The sequence below is a fragment of the Bufo bufo genome, chromosome 7 (genome assembly GCF_905171765.1).
Source record: "Bufo bufo chromosome 7, aBufBuf1.1, whole genome shotgun sequence".
NCBI lineage: Eukaryota > Metazoa > Chordata > Amphibia > Anura > Bufonidae > Bufo > Bufo bufo.
In genome coordinates this window covers 17500335-17519870 of record NC_053395.1, presented here as the reverse complement: position 1 = coordinate 17519870, position 19536 = coordinate 17500335, and the positions used below count along the sequence as shown (strand labels likewise).

Below are 19536 nucleotides of genomic sequence, written 5' to 3'. Positions count from 1 at the left end.
AATTTTCCCCTAATATGAGGAATATTGGCTTTTTCTGGATCAACTTTGCAGGAATACAGGGTGAACTGGATGGACGGATGTCTTTTTCAACCTTACAAGCTATATATGATACACACTGGTCTTATCATTTATTCATTTATTGCTTTACTCACTTTTATAGTGTTGATATATTCCATAGTACTTTACAGACAGCATTATTACTTAGTGTTACAGATCCACGACTACAGATCAAGGTAGGCCAGTAGTAATGTGGAACCACTGTGCCAAGTAACTGGTTTGACGTTGGGCCAAACCCTAAGGGTGTTATTTTGGTGTTCACCCTTTAACCCCTATACAGGGATGTGGACTTCGTTGTGGGTTAGTGACCAGAGCGCTACCTCCTGGGATGGTCCCGGTGTACTTGGCAGCCAACCCTAGGACTCAGGAACAGAGGCAGGATCAGGAAATACACAAAACCGAAGACACTGTCTGAACAGGAGCTAAGGCTAAAACACGGGTCTCTGGAACACCACAACATGAATACTGGAGCAAGAGCAGAAACAACAGACTCGAGAAAAAAAAACATGAACAGAACTAAACTGAGACCAAACAAGCAGGGTAATACAGACAGATCACGGCAGGAACTCAGGAAGAGTAAGGTCAGACATGAGACTGGACACAGATCAGACATAAGGACTGGACAGGCAAACAGAATAACAGACTGAGATGCAGCAGCTGTTGCTAACCCAACATAAAACATATAGCTGAGCTCATTAGCCCCAAACACCCACAGGTGCATACAAACAGAAGGAGGCACTAACTTCTACCCTACTGTAAAGGGGGAGTATTAATCACCAATATTTATGCAAATATCGATAATTAATATTCATAAATGGGAGGAGCCATCTAGTGATAACTCCGCCCATTTATGCCTTTATATAATAATAACAATAATACCTTCGCTATACTTTACACTGATCACTATGCTAGCTGCATGCGCCTTACTAAACTAACTATCGCCAATAACCACATGCCACACAGATAGTTATAAACCAAACACAGTATTTATTACTAACAATACAATACGCACGCAATGCTAACAATACAGCACTAACTATACAATCCTAAACTACACTACACAGCACAATCCCAAATTCCACCCCACACACTATCTATATAATGCAATAATACATTCACATACACACAAATATCAGCAACCCACCCGCCTGACTAATCACTGTCCCTAAGGGGTACAAGGAGTTAAACACAATGGTGGCTCTGCAGGGGTTATTACCTGCAGGCCAAGGGACACAGGGTTATGAGTTATCAGGACAGTGGTAGCAGGGATCAGGCATTCACAGTCTAATATTTGCTTATAATTATATATATCTATATCAATGGAATAGATATATATATTTATAGCAGCACACCACAATATAAGTAACAATACTAACTACACTAACACATTCCCATTTCCACCCATCAACTAACTATACAATTCACACATTCAATATCAACAATCCACCCCACCTGACTATTCACTGTCCCTACGGGGTACGACGAAGGGTTAAAAGGATTTGTTTGCAGAGCAGAAGCATGCTCTACAAAGGAACCAAGGCAGGGAAACAGGGGTTATTCAGGGTACAGGGGTCTATGGGGGGTGAACCAGGGGAGAGCAGGCACACAGGGAAACAGGGGTAACCAGGGGAGACCAGGGGTGTACAGCAGGGATCAGGGACACAGCAGGGAGTGGGGGTAATCAGGGGTACTAATAGGGCCACAGGATCAGGGGTACAACAGGGGTATACAATAAGGCAAGGGTTTGGGGATCAGGGTGTCCAGTAACACGGCAAGGGTAAATCAGGGCCCAGGGTACACATCAGGGACACAAATATAGGGGTTACAGGACCAGGGGTGTGGGTTAACCAGGGGAGAGATATAGCGGTCGGGGGTCAGGGGATATACTTAATCCTTCCAGCGTTAGTAGGCCATTTCCAGGCGGTCATCATGGAGCTGCACTCTCCCATGTATCTAGTCTGGTTGCAAGAGACCGCATGTCTGCCATGCTGGGGGTTTTATAGCACACAAGCAGCCCCCCCTCCTCCTTCTTCAACAGGAGGGTGATGACATCATCGTGGGGTCGTGTGACGGAATGCTAGAGCTGAAACAAAGGACTTCCTGCACAAGCTGTAAGCCCCCAGCTGCTGCCACATAACATTACACACTCCCACGTCATAAACGAACCAGGCTGATCAATACATATATATATATATACTACCCAACCTGGGGGCACTTATATATACTAATATAAGGGGGATTATAAGGGGGCACAGCTTCCAGGGACCACATATTTCCCACAGGGGCCACCATGAGCCCCTGGGGATCACCATGGGCATCACCCCATGATGTGGTGGTTAATGTATGCATATATATACCATACATGCCCGCACGTGTTTGCAGGCATGCATGGATATATATGCACACGTCTCAACCGTTCCTCAACAATCCCCCTGTTGTCGGAATATAATACGACAATATAATGGGGGAACGGGTTGAGATATGTTTGCCCCCCTTCAACCCCATCTTTGGTGGAAGTTCAGGAAGAACTGTAGTGCACACTGATCTTTAGGTACTTAGACATCCCCAATCCAGCTTCCTCCGACCTGCCCTTCTGTCTTCTTCTTGACATCTTTAGGATACCACACACCCACAGTCTCTTGGTTAGCTGGTCTTTCTTTAACAATCTTAGTGTCGGCCACCCCCACTTTGGAGTGACCACACCCCCACAGTCTCTCGGTAATTCTGCCGATCTTCAGGTATCTTCGTCCCCCCCCAATTCTGGAGTGGGTTCACCCTTACAGTCTTTAACTGGCCTTTCTATAACAGTCTCTTGGTGTCGGCCACCCCCACTTTGGAGTGGCCACACCCCCACAGTCTCTCGGTAGTTCTGCCGATCTTCAGGTATGGCCCACCTCCAAGGCATCTGGAGCGGGTTCACCCTCACAGTCTCAGTCCCAACTTTCTTCTATCCAACGTCTGTTTCCATCTTGATGGGTGCGGTTCTCCCGTGGACAGATTAATAGGTCTTTACAAGGCAGGTCAGACTCTCAAGCGGCGATGTCACAGTACCTAAATTCTACTGCGGAGAACACCTCCGCCACACTACACCTCCAGCCCTTCCCTTAAGAACCTCACCGTTCCAGGGTTCAAGGTGGCAAATGAATGATGCCTGTCCCTATCGTGACCTAACCTTATCCCCATTCACACAAAACACATGTCACATCCCTCCCAACACCACCAAAATCATTATATGTATGTGTACCCATAGAGACTCATGCAACCTGGCATATCTCTACACCTCCAAAGACACAGGTAGGTCGCAGACCCCTGTGTCAATGGGAAACGACTATAGGATGCAAATGTGTACACCCAAATATAGGCTGTCACACATTTGTACCTAGAGTGTCCATGGGTACACAATCAACCAACAAACATAATCAATATATATACAATACAATGTGCTATGGGGTTTCAGGGTAGTACATGTTATACGTTCCGAACCCTCATAGGAAACAAAGTGTCCATAAAATATTTGGCTACAGGACAAAGTTGGAGTTATGTCCTGAGCCTCCTCCTCTGGATAGTTCTGTAAAGTTCTGTCTGGTTCTGGTGTATTTGGTCAGTAAGTCCCTTGACCCTCCGATTACGATGACCAGAACCAGAAGAAGTTTCACTGGGTGAAACAGGTGATAAGTTCTTCCACCCGAACGTCTCCCAAGTCTTCCTCCAGAGCCTAAATAATGCTCCCGCTGGATTGTGGCAGTCTTCTATAACACCTCTAGGCAGAGGTCGCTTTGTTGCCAAAATCCAGTGGGATCCTCTGGAGCTTCACAACAGTGTCAGGGGGAATAGCTGGTCTCTTCTGTGGCGTCTCCTGAGTTTTTCTTCCGCTCCATATAAAATCACACCTATGGCAGAAGAAAATACCAGGCGCTCCCAGGGGAATTTCTCCCCTAACAGTGCAATTAATGTGAAAATTTCCAGCACCAATACCTTTGACCCATGGGTAGAGAAAGGCATTGAGCTGCCCTTTATCTCACAGGACCCCTCGTTATCCCAACACTGGTGTCTTAACACCGTACCTTCAGAGGATTGCATCCTCTGCTGCACATCCCTCTGCACCAACAGATAAGGATGGCCACCCTACTAGGTTGGGATAACTGGAGCTCTGTGGACAAAGCACCATCTTGTTATTGATGGCACCGTATCCCCGTCCGCTCGTGTGTACCCAGGCCGATTTCCCCCTGTGATCCCATCTTGTGGAGGCCCGCAGAACCAATGGCATAGGCATGCTCTGGCTCCCCAGGACCCCACAACACAAGAACACAGTCCACACTCTGCTGCCAAACACTCTGCGTCCAATCCCTATCAGAGCTGTACTACCTGACCGGACTAGAATTAAGTGCGCAGCACAACATTACACCAATGTTGTCTGTCCGCCCCAGTCCCCAGCGCAACACAGCCCTACCGAAAACCTGGAGCACAACAGTGCTATCTGTATCGATCTGAGACCCTGGTTGCCCAGAATAATATCACATCATCCTTTGTGTGCTGCATGGAGAAGGTCCTTATGCCTTCTCCCGACCAGCAGGATTTCCCGTGTGATATTATCTGCTCGCGAACCTATACGTTCTCGATCCACAGTATAACACTGTTCCACTCCAAGGGGACACAGAATGAAACAAAGACAGCAGACGGGACTTACAACACTACATAAATCAGCATGGTAGAACACATCTGTAGACAAGGACTACCACCATCAACATCAAGAAGAACGTACAAACAGATAACAAAAACACACAACATGGACATACACAGGGAACAAACTGTGTAACAAATAGTACAGGGGTGTCAAATGTTGCCTAGCCTAGCTTGGCCACTCTGACCTCTCAGCAGCTGGTGATGCTGCCGAGAGGTAACCCCGTTATGGCCAGGCTGACTAGACCCCACTGCACAACTTGTTACCTGGCTGATACTGTTGGACACATTGCAATTACTTGCACAAGGGCAATTCCTTGCAATGTGTCCTTTGTTCCTACACCTGAAACACGTGACTTGGTTTCCTGTCCTGTGTGTTATGTTCCCATCTGTTTCGCAGTGTCTCGCTATGTGACCTAGGCCACCACATGCAAAACATCTGATGTTTGCTCTGCATGGCCCAGGTCCATCTACACTGCATCCGTGCTCCCTTCTCCTGAATTGTTCCATCCTCAGGGACGCACTCTTCACCACAGTTGTTTTTCCCAAAGTCAGGGAAAAATCTCTGTTAGCCTGGACCGGCTTGACCTGATGATCAGACCGGTCACAGACTACTCTCCCCCCTTGTGGCCCTGCACAGGGCAACGTTTTGGGAGATTCCGACCCTGGCTTTACGGAAAAAGAAAGGGCCGGCACCAACTTGGTGATAACCTGTTGCATGCCAGACATTAGCTGGGACCTTACAGCAACCTGAGCCTTCAATTTGGCTACCGTCACGTCAGTAGAGGCAGTCCGCTCCTTGAAGGCATTGACTTCAGTATAAGACTGAGTCAACTTAGCCTCAATTTCCTCCTTCTGCCTCTGCAGCTCTACCAACTGTGACTCTATCCTAGCCACCTGCGCATCTTGCTCAACAGTAGACTGCACATTCTCTGCCAGCTGTGCCTGCAATGTCGAAACCTGGTCCGAATTACTGGCACAGCACTGGCAGTGAATGGCCGGAGGAATTGTCTCCGTTGACCGAGACACCAGCGCAACTTCCTTTGGCTTACAGATGCTAGCCTCAAACGTATGAACGAGTTTGGCCAGCATCCGAAGCCGTTTGGTGGCCTTGTTCAAAACCGTCCGTTTGTTAACACAAAGCTTGTCGTAACTACAAGCCTGTGCTAACAAATCGGACCACAGCATTTCTGCTGACTTGTATGTAGTGGGGAGGATGGGGTTAAATGTGCTGTGTTTGCTCAAGTGTTGCAGTGTGGGGAAGTCCATACTCACCGTTTGATGAGTGTCCATCTTCTTCTTGGCGCCGTACCTCGCAGCTGCTTGGAAGAAGTCCATTTTCCCGGATCGCCTCTTCCCGACCAGCCTGACTTGTACGCCGCTCCCACGAAGATGGATCTCCTTCAGTGACGTGTCTTCTTCTCCCTTGCAATCACTTGAGCGATGCAGTGACCGTGTAAAGCAAACAGCAAAATATTAATACACAGATAGACAATAGATTCTCTGCTAAAGATTTTGATCCGTGTTTGGTGCTGTGAGGTAGAGCCGCGTTACCTGTCCGAATTATCAGGTCCTAGACGCTCAGACCACTGACCGCGTCTCTCTTGCCTGATAATTGACAGTATAACCGAACTATAGCCTCAAAACCAAACACAGATTTCAAAATCTAAGCAGTGGGCCTGACTCGCCAATGTAAAGGGGGAGTATTAATCACCAATATTTATGCAAATATCGATAATTAATATTCATAAATGGGAGGAGCCATCTAGTGATAACTCCGCCCATTTATGCCTTTATATAATAATAACAATAATACCTTCGCTATACTTTACACTGATCACTATGCTAGCTGCATGCGCCTTACTAAACTAACTATCGCCAATAACCACATGCCACACAGATAGTTATAAACCAAACACAGTATTTATTACTAACAATACAATACGCACGCAATACTAACAATACAGCACTAACTATACAATCCTAAACTACACTACACAGCACAATCCCAAATTCCACCCCACACACTATCTATATAATACAATAATACATTCGCATACACACAAATATCAGCAACCCACCCGCCTGACTAATCACTGTCCCTAAGGGGTACAAGGAGTTAAACACAATGGTGGCTCTGCAGGGGTTATTACCTGCAGGCCAAGGGACACAGGGTTATGAGTTATCAGGACAGTGGTAGCAGGGATCAGGCATTCACAGTCTAATATTTGCTTATAATTATATATATCTATATCAATGGAATAGATATATATATTTATAGCAGCACACCACAATATAAGTAACAATACTAACTACACTAACACATTCCCATTTCCACCCATCAACTAACTATACAATTCACACATTCAATATCAACAATCCACCCCACCTGACTATTCACTGTCCCTACGGGGTACGACGAAGGGTTAAAAGGATTTGTTTGCAGAGCAGAATCATGCTCTACAAAGGAACCAAGGCAGGGAAACAGGGGTTATTCAGGGTACAGGGGTCTATGGGGGGTGAACCAGGGGAGAGCAGGCACACAGGGAAACAGGGGTAACCAGGGGAGACCAGGGGTGTACAGCAGGGATCAGGGACACAGCAGGGAGTGGGGGTAATCAGGGGTACTAATAGGGCCACAGGATCAGGGGTACAACAGGGGTATACAATAAGGCAAGGGTTTGGGGATCAGGGTGTCCAGTAACACGGCAAGGGTAAATCAGGGCCCAGGGTACACATCAGGGACACAAATATAGGGGTTACAGGACCAGGGGTGTGGGTTAACCAGGGGAGAGATATAGCGGTCGGGGGTCAGGGGATATACTTAATCCTTCCAGCGTTAGTAGGCCATTTCCAGGCGGTCATCATGGAGCTGCACTCTCCCATGTATCTAGTCTGGTTGCAAGAGACCGCATGTCTGCCATGCTGGGGGTTTTATAGCACACAAGCAGCCCCCCCCTCCTCCTTCTTCAACAGGAGGGTGATGACATCATCGTGGGGTCGTGTGACGGAATGCTAGAGCTGAAACAAAGGACTTCCTGCACAAGCTGTAAGCCCCCAGCTGCTGCCACATAACATTACACACTCCCACGTCATAAACGAACCAGGCTGATCAATACATATATATATATATACTACCCAACCTGGGGGCACTTATATATACTAATATAAGGGGGATTATAAGGGGGCACAGCTTCCAGGGACCACATATTTCCCACAGGGGCCACCATGAGCCCCTGGGGATCACCATGGGCATCACCCCATGATGTGGTGGTTAATGTATGCATATATATACCATACATGCCCGCACGTGTTTGCAGGCATGCATGGATATATATGCACACGTCTCAACCGTTCCTCAACACCTACAGAAAAGAGAGTAGAGACATAAAGTGCACAATGGTCATGTTCACACCACAAAGTATCCGCAGCTATTACACACAACAAGACAACCAGCCTACATGGCATACAATGGGACACATGAACAGATATTGTAACAATTAGTGTCCTTAGTGGAGCTCACAATCTAAGTTCCCTATCAGTATGTCTTTGGATTGTCGGCGGAAACCCATGCAAACCCAAGGAGAACATACAAACTTTATTTAGATAGTGTTTTTGGTTTGAGTTGAACCTAGGACCCCAGCTCTGCAAGGCACCAGTGCTAACTACTGAGCCACCATGAACGTAAAAAGAATTGCCTTATACAATTTGATACATTTTGATAGTCAACTTGATAATCAATATTTAGTCTACAGGATGGGCCATTTATATGGATACACCTTAATAAAATGGGAATGGTTGGTGATATTAACTTCCTGTTTGTGGCACATTAGTATATGTGAGGGAAGAAACTTTTCAAGATGGGTGGTGAGCATGGCGGCCATTTTGAATCCAACTTTTGTTTTTTCAATAGGAAGAGGGTCATGTGACGCAACAAACTTATTGGGAATTTCACAAGAAACTTTATTCTTTCATGAGTTATTTACAAGTTTCTGACCACTTATAAAATGTGTTCAATGTGCTGCCCATTGTTTTGGATTGTCAATGCAACCCTCTTCTCCCACTCTTCACACACTGATAGCAACACCACAGGAGAAATGCTAGCACAGGCTTCCAGTATCCTTAGTTTCAGGTGCTGCACATCTCATATCTTCACAGCATAGACAATTGCCTTCAGATGACCCCAAAGATAAGTCTAAGGAGGTCAGATCGGGAGACCTTGGGGGCCATTCAACTGGCCCACGACGACCAATCCACTTTCCAGGAAACTGTTCATCTAGGAATGCTCGGACCTGACACCCATAATGTGGTGGTGCACCATCTTGCTGGAAAAACTCAGGGAACGTGCCAGCTTCTGTGCATAAAGAGGGAAACACATCATCATGTAGCAATTTTGCATATCCAGTGGCCTTGAGGTTTCCATTGATAAAGAATGGCCCCACTATCTTTGTGCCCCATATACCACTCCATACCATCATTTTTTTTGTTCCAACAGTCTTGGAGGGATCTATTCAATGTGGGTTAGTGTCAGACCAATAGCGGTGGTTTTGTTTGTTAACTTTACCATTCACATAAAAGTTTGCCTCATCTCTAAACAAAATCTTCTGCGTAAACTGAGGGTCCTGTTCCAATTTTTGTTTTGTCCATTCTGCAAATTCAGTGCGCCGATCTGGGTCCTCCTCATTGAGATGCTGCAGTAGCTGAATTTTTTAAGGGTGCCATTTGTGAGTAGCTAATATCCGCCGAAGGGATGTTTGACTAATGCCACTCTCCAGTGACATGCGGCGAGTGCTACACTGTGGGCTCTTGCTGAATGAAGCTAGGACAGCCACTGATGTTTCTTCATTAAAGACAGATTTCATGCGTCCACATTTTGGCAAATCCAACACTGAACCAGTTTCACGAAACTTAGCAAGCAGTTTGCTTACTGTAGCATGGGAGATGGGTGGTCTCGTAGGGTGTCTTGCATTGAAATCTGCTGCTATGACCCGGTTACTGCGTTCACCAGACATCAACACAATTTCTATCCGCTCCTCACGTGTTAACCTCGGCAACATGTCAATGGCTGTAAACCAAGAGAAACTTGTAAATAGCTCATGAAAGAATAAAGTTTCTTTAAAACCAAGCACACCATTGTTTTTCGTGTGAAATTCCCAATAAGTTTGATGTGTCACATGACCCTCTTCCTATTGAAAAAACAAAAGCTGGATTCAAAATGGCCGACTTCAAAATGGCCACCATGGTCACCACCCATCTTGAAAAGTTTCCCCCCTCACATATACTAATGTGCCACAAACAGGAATTTAATATCACCAACCATTCCCATTTTATTAAGGTGTATCCATATAAATGGCCCACCCTGTAGAATGTTCCATTTACTCCTCTTTCCACCTAGTTTTCCTTCAGAGCAATGTCTGTGGCTAGTTAGCATTTCATCTACAGTGGGATGAAAATATTAGATAATTTAAAACAGATTGAATCCACTGTGTGGAAAACAAAGTCTCAAACAATTATGTCAAAACCTAAGAGACATTATTTGTAACTATTTATATTTTTTTCCCTGGGGTAATTCTATATCAATAATCTTTAAGCCGTGATTGTGGCGTTAGAATATAGATTTAAACACTAACTCACCAAATATGTAATTTCATTGTTTATTAATAAAATGTTATACAACACATAACATCTGGCATAATTTATAGACTAGCAGCAATACAGGAAAAATGCTGTGACAGAAATAATTCCCCTCCAGTCAGAACCGGTCGGCATATTCAAGTCTCAAAGGAGTGTGCAACACATAGAACGCTTGACTCTAAGGTGTCAATATATTTGGAACTACACATAATCCTCCATATTGCTACAAACAGTATTGCACAATCCCACAAACTTAATGCCTGTCAGTCATTGCAAAGAATCTCAGCAGAAAAGAGCTTAAAATCAGTAATAATACATAGTCCATATTCATAATACTTTTGCAAAGTAGCATAAACAGGAGAGACATATACAGACCAGGAGCCAAGGGGGAACACCAACTGCGACTCGCTTCCTCTTGGGGGTGTACCCTACCATCAAAACCTCATGCTATTTATACCCCATCTAGTTGGTCAGTTACACATATTACTTACTTTTAATGACACCCATCTGTGAGGGAGAGAAGGAGTCCCAATTTGCTAACACTATCGCATCTATTCCCAAAGATGGCCACCAAATCTCACGAGACTGTTCGCGATCACGTGATTAGTCCGATCACGTGACTCGCAATGTCGAAATAACAAGCGGCTGTTAGGTGTTTTCTATATGCTCAGAAGGGGCGGATCGACTGCAAACTGCCCCCAATCGAGTCTCCCTGCAAAGCCATAGATGTTTGAGATGAACAACTCAAACTCCCACAGCCGCATGCCATCACTGGCGTCATAACAGTAAAGGGCAACCTGCCCATATCTTACTTTGGGAAAAATTATGTATTATATTTAGATAGCGAGATAGATTAGGGGATATTCAGAGTACCATCTTAGCGGTAGTAAAATCAGTTTATTAACCCTCGCATTACCCATAAAAACACTAATGATTCCAAGGTGCTATTGCTCCTACAATCCCCATATGGAGATAATAAATGCATCACAATATAATAATAAAGTGCGTGATAAAGTGCCTTAATGAGTCATGATTCCACACAAAACCTTAATTAATACAGAATTTATCACAGGTGATCATAGGTTAGTATCACGAAAATATGGAAAGGCAACCAAAGACCGAATTTCTGAAACATAGCAAGAGTGATTATTCAGGAAGGTACCAAAATTGTTAAACAGTTAAAAACAGTAAAAAACTCAGTAACACCACAACTGTTAAAGCAATAATTCGGGTCAATACTGAGGATCTACCAATATTTGCCCAGAACTGTATGTACCTTTTTCCATTTTGGATTGAACCCTGTGATAAACCGTATTTCTTCAGAATCCTGTCTCTTTTCTTTCTTGTGAAGAAGATTCCATCTCTTCGACATCCGTGCTCTTTAATATGCCCTCTCTGTACACCGTGCACCCCTTCGCTGGAATCTGCAACGGAGATCCTCCGCCTGGAACTCAAAAGATTTCTCAGTCGAACAGACTCTTCCAGCACGCAAAAGCTGACCAACTGGTATACTCCTGATCAAGTTACCTGTATGAGAGGACTTCACATGCAGTAGTGCATTGACTAATGTTTGTTTCTGTACAGATCTGTTCCAATCCATCCTTGTGAATCCACCTGGAAGACCACATCAAGGAAAGTCGTACTCGTGCGGCCCACCTTAAAGGTAAGTTTTGTATTTCTGTTATTCTTGTTCAATTCCTGTATGAATAGTCCAAACTCCTCCCCGTCCCCTGCCAAATGATTAGAATGTCATCTATGTAGCGTCCCCAATATTGGACCCTACTCACCATTGGCAGGGGATTGGTCTGGAGGATCTCCCTCTCCCACAGCCCCTGGAACAGATTTGCATATGAGGGCGCACATGACGCCCCCAGTGCGGTCACCTGGAGCTGTAGGAAGAAGGATCCCCCAAACATGAAGAAGTTATGAGTAAGGACATATTTCAACAAATACAGAATAAAATCACATTTCTTCTTACCCATACTGGTGGTATATAAGAAGAATTCTGCCACCTTCAAACCATCATGATGTCTAATGGAGGTGTAAAGTGATTCTACATCGCAAGTAGCAATGATCATATCCGGATCCAAATGGATGTCCTCCACCTTCTTTAGTATGTCCATTGAATCCTTTAAGTATGAGAGGAGACCCTCTACCAGTGGGTGTAGAAAAAATTCCACATATTTGCACATAGCATCATTCAAGCAATTCACTCACAAGACTATCAGTCTCCCAGGTGGATTCTCCAAGTCCTTATGCACCTTTGGGAAAAAGTAGAGAGTAGGGATTACCGGATGTTCAGACAAGAGGTGGGAACATTGTTTCATTGAGATGATACCTTCCTCAACCCCATAATGGAGTATCTCCTCTAATTCTTGTTTGAATTTAGTCAGAGGGTTAAAAGTTAGTTTTTTTATAACAATCACTCTTGTTGAGTTGTTTTCGGGCCATCTTTTCATACATGATCGTGGGTCAAATAACAATGTTTCCACCCTTGTCCGCCGGTTTCACCACCACATCCCTCCACCTTTCCATATCCTTCAGTGCTATTCTCTCCCCTTTTGTACAATTGTCCCATCCACCTTTATTGGAGATCTTTGAGAGCTCTCCAACCACCAACTGGACAGAAAGCTCCACATTGGGGTAGAGGGACAATGATGGAAATTTTGTTGATTTGGGGATTAGGTTTTTTAGGAACTCACCAAATTGGTATGTGTCCTCCTGTTCCTCTAATAGTGCGGTGAGTGTTGCCAAGGCATCTTGTTCGAATTGGGTTGTGAAGTTGGGATCCATTCTATGACTAAAAAGTTTCTTGAAAAAAAACAAGCTTTCTCGCTGCAGGTCTTTTACTGTTGAAAAATAATCAAATTTACATGTTGGAGAAAATGACAAAACCTTCTCCAGTACCAAAATCTGCTCTTGGGTAAGGTTATAAGTCTTGCTGGAATTTCTTCATCTTTATGGTTTTTATCTGCCTTTCCCAGACAAGAAAGGCATCCTCCATTCCCTTTTTGAATCTCGCCAATTCCATAGGGGTGAGTTTCTGAGAGAGTTGTTCCTCAGTTATAGTAATCTCGATCTCCAATTGTGTCATACTTTTTGTGTTCAACTCTACTATGAGACGCATCATGGTTAACCGAGCAGGAGCCGCAAGCCACCTCCCACTTTTGACAGAACTCTTCATCATCCCTCCCATATGATGGGGAAGTTTGTACACGTAAGCATCTTGGTATCAACCCCTTTAGAATATATTTCTCCAAGGTGGTCTTAATCCACCATAGCTTCATCCTCCTGTGCAACATATTTTTTAACTCTGCTCTCAGCTCAGTGGTGCTCCTCTGACCTGGGTCGTCGCCCACCACAGCACCTCCTGCAAAAACTGCATCAACCTGGGATGACCAGGATGCATCACGTGACCGAAAATCCATGTTTCTTGTAAAGAACAATTCTTCTGTAAAGATACAGGAATAATTAGAACATCCAATATTACCAAAACACAAATAATTGAATGTGTGAATATATACAATAACTCACCAAATATTTGAGTTATTGTATATATTCACACATATTCAATTTCTGTTTTTGTAATATTGGATGTTAGAATATACATTTGCAGCATAGTGCTTTTACAATTTATTGAACACTTTTTCATGAAGAGCCACAAGCCTTCTATTATTATAATGGTAAGTCATTGAAACATTAAAAGTAAAACATTTAGTGAATATTACAAATTAGATTTAAGAAACTATTATATTACATTATATTATATTTTCTGATAAGAAAATGTGACCCACAAACTATTTCTTTGCTCAATTGGATTAAATATGTTGTTTTAGCAATTTACTTGAAAGTAAAATGATGCATATAAGGTTAGCTTTTGGTTTATTATATGTTTAATTGAATATTGTTACAATATTTATCTGGCAAAAAAACATGAAAAATTCACGTACAGCCCATATGCAAATTCAACATTTTCTATTCAAATACAGTACATTGCTAAATCATTTTTGATCAAATTATCCCCCCTTTTTTTTTTAACACTTTTGGGCCATGATTTGGTATAGAGCTAGGCAATCCCAAATTAGATCATTTTATTATATAAAAATTCATATTAAATGAATTTGAGGTCATTTTTCACAATTCATTTTTTTAGATCATTCATTTTTGTAGCTAAAAAAAATCCATATTAACATTGTTGGTTCTTGGCTGGATTCTAACTAAATTTGTCTTATCACCCAGAAATACAGAGGGGGAGATTTATCAAAACTAGTGTAAAGGGAAACTGGTTTAGCTGCCCATAGCAACCATCCAGATTCCCCCATGAGCTCTAAAAAATGTAAGGTGGAATCTGATTGGTTCCTATGGGCGTCTCAGACAGTTTTTCTTTATACCAGTTTGATAAATGTCCCCCAAAATTCTTAAAATGTAGCTGTCATTTCATCTTCACCCTGTTAGCCTACACTGTAGAACACAATATTGTACCCTTCACCCCTTACCAGATCTCGGCCATACATATATGGCGAATGTCCGGTCTTTAAAGATGGTACCCACTCACGAGCTCTGCGGGCACTTTTTGTTTTACATAGCAGAGGCCCATTGGTAATGTATGTGATCAGCGTTAATGCTGATCATGGACATTTAACCCCTTAAATGCCATGGTCAAATGTGACCACAGCATCTGGAAGTGCAAAACCCGAGAGCCGCACACTTCCCAGCCAAGGCTGCCTTCCCCAATATCAACCTGTATTAGTAACAGGTCTAAATCTGTACAAGGATTATTGGTCGATTACTAGTATATTCCAATACAGACCTTTAGGTGGAAGCACTGCATTGAAATATACTGAATTCAGTATTCTATAGTGCATAGATATGCATTACAGCCATCTAGAGTGATAGCCATCTAGAGTGACTTAAAAAAGGGATTTATTTTTAAAATATTTCAAATATAAAAATTCAAATCATCTCCTTTCCCTAGAATAAAAAAAACTATAATAATACATAACAATTAACAAAAAACTTTGAACATCATGGGCTCCTCTGCGTCTAAAAATGCCAGTACTGTTAAAAAATTTAAATATTTATCCCATACAGAGAACATCATGATGGAAATAAAAAAATCTAAATGGCATTTTTTTGTTACTTCACCTCCCAAAAAATATAAATAAAAAGTGAATTAAAAGTTGTAAACACTCCAAAATGGTATTAATAAAAACTACAGATCATACTGCAAAAATGAGCCCTCATAAAGCTCTATAAACATAACTCTGAAAAAGTTATGGGGGTCAGAATATAGTGATGAAAAGGAAAAAATAATGGTTTCCAAAATGTTTATTTATTTTTTTCAGAATCCACCCCCCCCCCCAAAAAATAAATAAAAAAATAATAATAATAATACATGACTGTTATTGCTGTAATTATACTGAACTGGAGAATGAAGGTAACATGTCTGTTTAGGGAATGGTAAAAAAACAAAAACCATAAAACTGTGGCAGAATTGCATTTTTTTCCAGCTTTCTACTCGAGTGTATGCATTAGTAAATGGTAACATTAAAAAGCACAACTTGTCCCACAAAAAACAAGCCCTTATGGCTATGTGTATGGAAAAATAAAAAAGTTAGGGCTCCAGGAAGCCAGAGAGTGAAAAATGAAATTGCAAAAAATTTAAAATTTACAGGGTCCTGAAGGGGTTAATAAAAAATGGGGAAAGTATTGTGTTTTTTATAACGGTGTGTGTGTATGTTTTATGTTTGTATAGGGACTTAGGCGTAACAACATCTATACTTTCAAGATTACATTTTTTCCCCTGCTTCTTCATATTTGATATTCCAAACAAAAGTGGGTATGGACAAGTAAAAAAAGAAATTCAGAAATTTGAAGACTGAATACAATGAGAATTGTCATTCTAAAGACCAGCTCTCATTTTTCTAATAAGGATTCACCGGCATGAATATAGTAATGCCCAGGTTTTCCCATTGGTCATACATGTCCAAGATAATTAAACATGTATCTTAATTTTTTGTCTGCTAAATCCAGCAAAACATTAAAAGGAGTAAATGATTTAGAAAAATACAGATATTGTTGCAGCCAGAGGTCTGTGGAGCACAGGATTCGCTGTCAGGACAACCATTGTACAACCATATTACCGTATTTTTAGCCCCATAAGATGCACTCCACCCCCCAAAAGTGGGGAAAAAAGCCCCTGTGTCTTATGGGGTGAATGCTGCCATTTTACATCGCAGTCTGCGATGTATCAGCTGGACGGGGGAGGGAGGAGGGGCCGGTGTCATGCAAATGCGGTGGGGCCGGTGCGGTCACTGTACCCCGGCCCGACCGCTCACTCACTGCTTTATTGCCTAAACATTTTATATTAATAGCTTTCATTGAAGTTCTGGTCCCCAGCCCCATCTGTACTATTTACTAAATGTCCTGTAGCAGGCAGAGCAGGGTGGGCTGCCGGCCAGAACTCACTGACGTGACTGCCTTCACCCTGCTCTGCCTGCTACAGGACATTTAGTAAATAGTACAGATGGGGCTGGGGATTGGAACTTCAATGAAAGCTATTATTATAAAATATTTAGGCAATAAAGCAGTGAGTGAGCGGTGGGGCCGGAGTACAGTGACCGCACCGGCCCAGCCGCATTTGCATGACACCGGCCCCTCCCACAGGTTATTAGGGTATCTGTGGATGGTACTATTATGGGGTGGGGGATATGTGGATGGCACTATTATGGGGGGGGGGGTGATCTGTGGATGCCACTATTATGGGGTGGAGGATATGTGGATGGCACTGTTTTGGGGTGGGGGATCTGTGGGTGACACATATATCGCAGTGCCATCCACAGATCACCCCCCCATAACAGTGCCATCCACAGATCACCCCCCCATAACAGTGCCATCCACAGATCACCCCCCCATAACAGTGCCATCCACAGATCACCCCCCCATAACAGTGCCATCCACAGATCACCCCCCCATAACAGTGCCATCCACAGATCACCCCCCCATAACAGTGCCATCCACAGATCACCCCCCCATAACAGTGCCATCCACAGATCACCCCCCCATAACAGTGCCATCCACAGATCACCCCCCCATAACAGTGCCATCCACAGATCACCCCCCCATAACAGTGCTATCCACAGATCACCCCCCCCATAACAGTGCCATCCACAGATCACCCCCCCCCCCCCATAACAGTGCCATCCACAGATCACCCCCCCATAACAGTGCCATCCACAGATCACCCCCCCATAACAGTGCCATCCACAGATCACCGCCCCATAACAGTGCCATCCACAGATCACCCCCCCCATAACAGTGCCATCCACAGATCACCCCCCCCATAACAGTGCCATCCACAGATCACCCCCCCCATAACAGTGCCATCCACAGATCACCCCCCCATAACAGTGCCACCCACAGATCCCCCCCCATAACAGTGCCATCCACAGATCACCCCCCCATAACAGTGCCACCCTAAGATCCCCCCATAACAGTGCCACCCACAGATCCCCCCCATAACAGTGCCACCCACAGATCCCCCCCATAACAGTGCCACCCACAGATCCCCCCCATAACAGTGCCACCCACAAACCCCCCCATAACAGTGCCACCCACAGACCCCCCCCATAACAGTGCCACCCACAGATCCCCCCCATAACAGTGCCACCCACAGATCCCCCCCCATAACAGTGCCACCCACAGATCCCCCCCCCATAACAGTGCCACCCACAGATCCCCCCCATAACAGTGCCACCCACAGATCCCCCATAACAGTGACACCCCCAGATCCCCCCATAACAGTGCCATCCACAGATCCCCCATAGTAGTTTCATGCACATACCACCATTAGTTCAAAACCCACCAAAAGCACACCTTTTGGTTAAAACAATTTTTTTCCTCATTTTCCTCCTCAAAAACCTAGGTGCGTCTTATAGGGCGAAAAATACGGTATATACATCAGTCACTTTTCCTAAATTACTGTGCATGTTTTTCTCCGGAAATCACATTGTCTCTTTCTCACAATGTTATACTTTTTTGTAACAGTGCTAATTGCCGAGGATATTCTTCTCTTCATTATGGCTTATGATCAATATGTCCCTATCTGCCTCCCCTTACATTATCATCGGATCCTGAGTTGGAAAAATTGCTTCCTGATCATTTTTGACATTTGGACAATCTTTTTTAAACTTCTTACTGTTTGTAACTTCACTTTTAGACATGTCCTCCTATCACTCTAACCTCATCCACCAGTTCTTCTGTGATATTAAATCACTAACAAAAACCACTTGTTCAAGCACAAAAATTGTATTCATAATAACTGGCATGGAAATGTTACTCTTCGTTTTTCTCCCATTGATGGGCACTATTATTTCTTACTTTACAATTTTCTTTGTCGTCTTTAAAATGAAGTCAAGAGAAAATAGAAGTAAAGCCTTCTCCACCTGCTTATCCAGCTTATGGGACAGGCTTAATAGATTATATGATACCATCTTACTCTGATGTTCTTGATGTAGCCTTCGTTGTAGTGTATACAACTATCACCCCTGTGATAAATCCTTTCATATACAGTCTACAGAACGCCAATATTAAAACTGCATTGCTGAGGGTCATAAAAGGAATGCACTTTTTATTGTCCAACTCTGGTTCAGATTGCTGATTGATGAAATAATGAAAGACAAAGAGCCATATTTGCATATTTGCCTTGTTTGGAACATCTAAGTTTATAGAAACTTTTAGTTAGTCCAGAAAAAAAATGGATTAAGTGGAAGGGTCCTGGCTTAATGGGTAAGGAAGTGTGGCCTCAGGTGTGATTTTAAATTGCACCACAATTCTGCCATACAATTCTTTCTCAAAGTAAGCCAACCAATAGTTTGTACAGAGTTAGACAAAACATTTTCTTGGTTGGTATTCTTAAAGGATTGTACCAAGTATCCTTTTCTCTTCACACCCTTAGATGATTGCTCTTGCCATAATGGCCACCCAATTGGAGAAAAAGCTAGTTTGTTGGTCCACTATTGAAAGCACCTAAAAATGGTCATATGAGCATCAGAACTACATTATGCTGCAATGAAAGAAGACGGCCTGATCTGAAGAAACTTGTCCTCTTTTAAATCATGTGGATAACTTTGTGCTTTTGCATTGCTTAACTGGGGAAAGGTAAGC

The 19536-nt window shown here is 43.4% G+C and overlaps 1 long non-coding RNA gene across 1 annotated transcript; it reads right to left on the bottom strand.

Annotated features, from left to right (window-relative positions):
• Window positions 1–320: 320 nt before the first annotated feature.
• LOC121008681 lies at window positions 321–11154 on the bottom strand. Its single transcript, XR_005780619.1, has 3 exons — window positions 11144–11154; window positions 4420–4422; window positions 321–413 (listed from the first exon to the last, which is right to left on the bottom strand). It is a non-coding gene; the product is annotated as an uncharacterized LOC121008681 (long non-coding RNA).
• Window positions 11155–19536: the final 8382 nt, after the last annotated feature.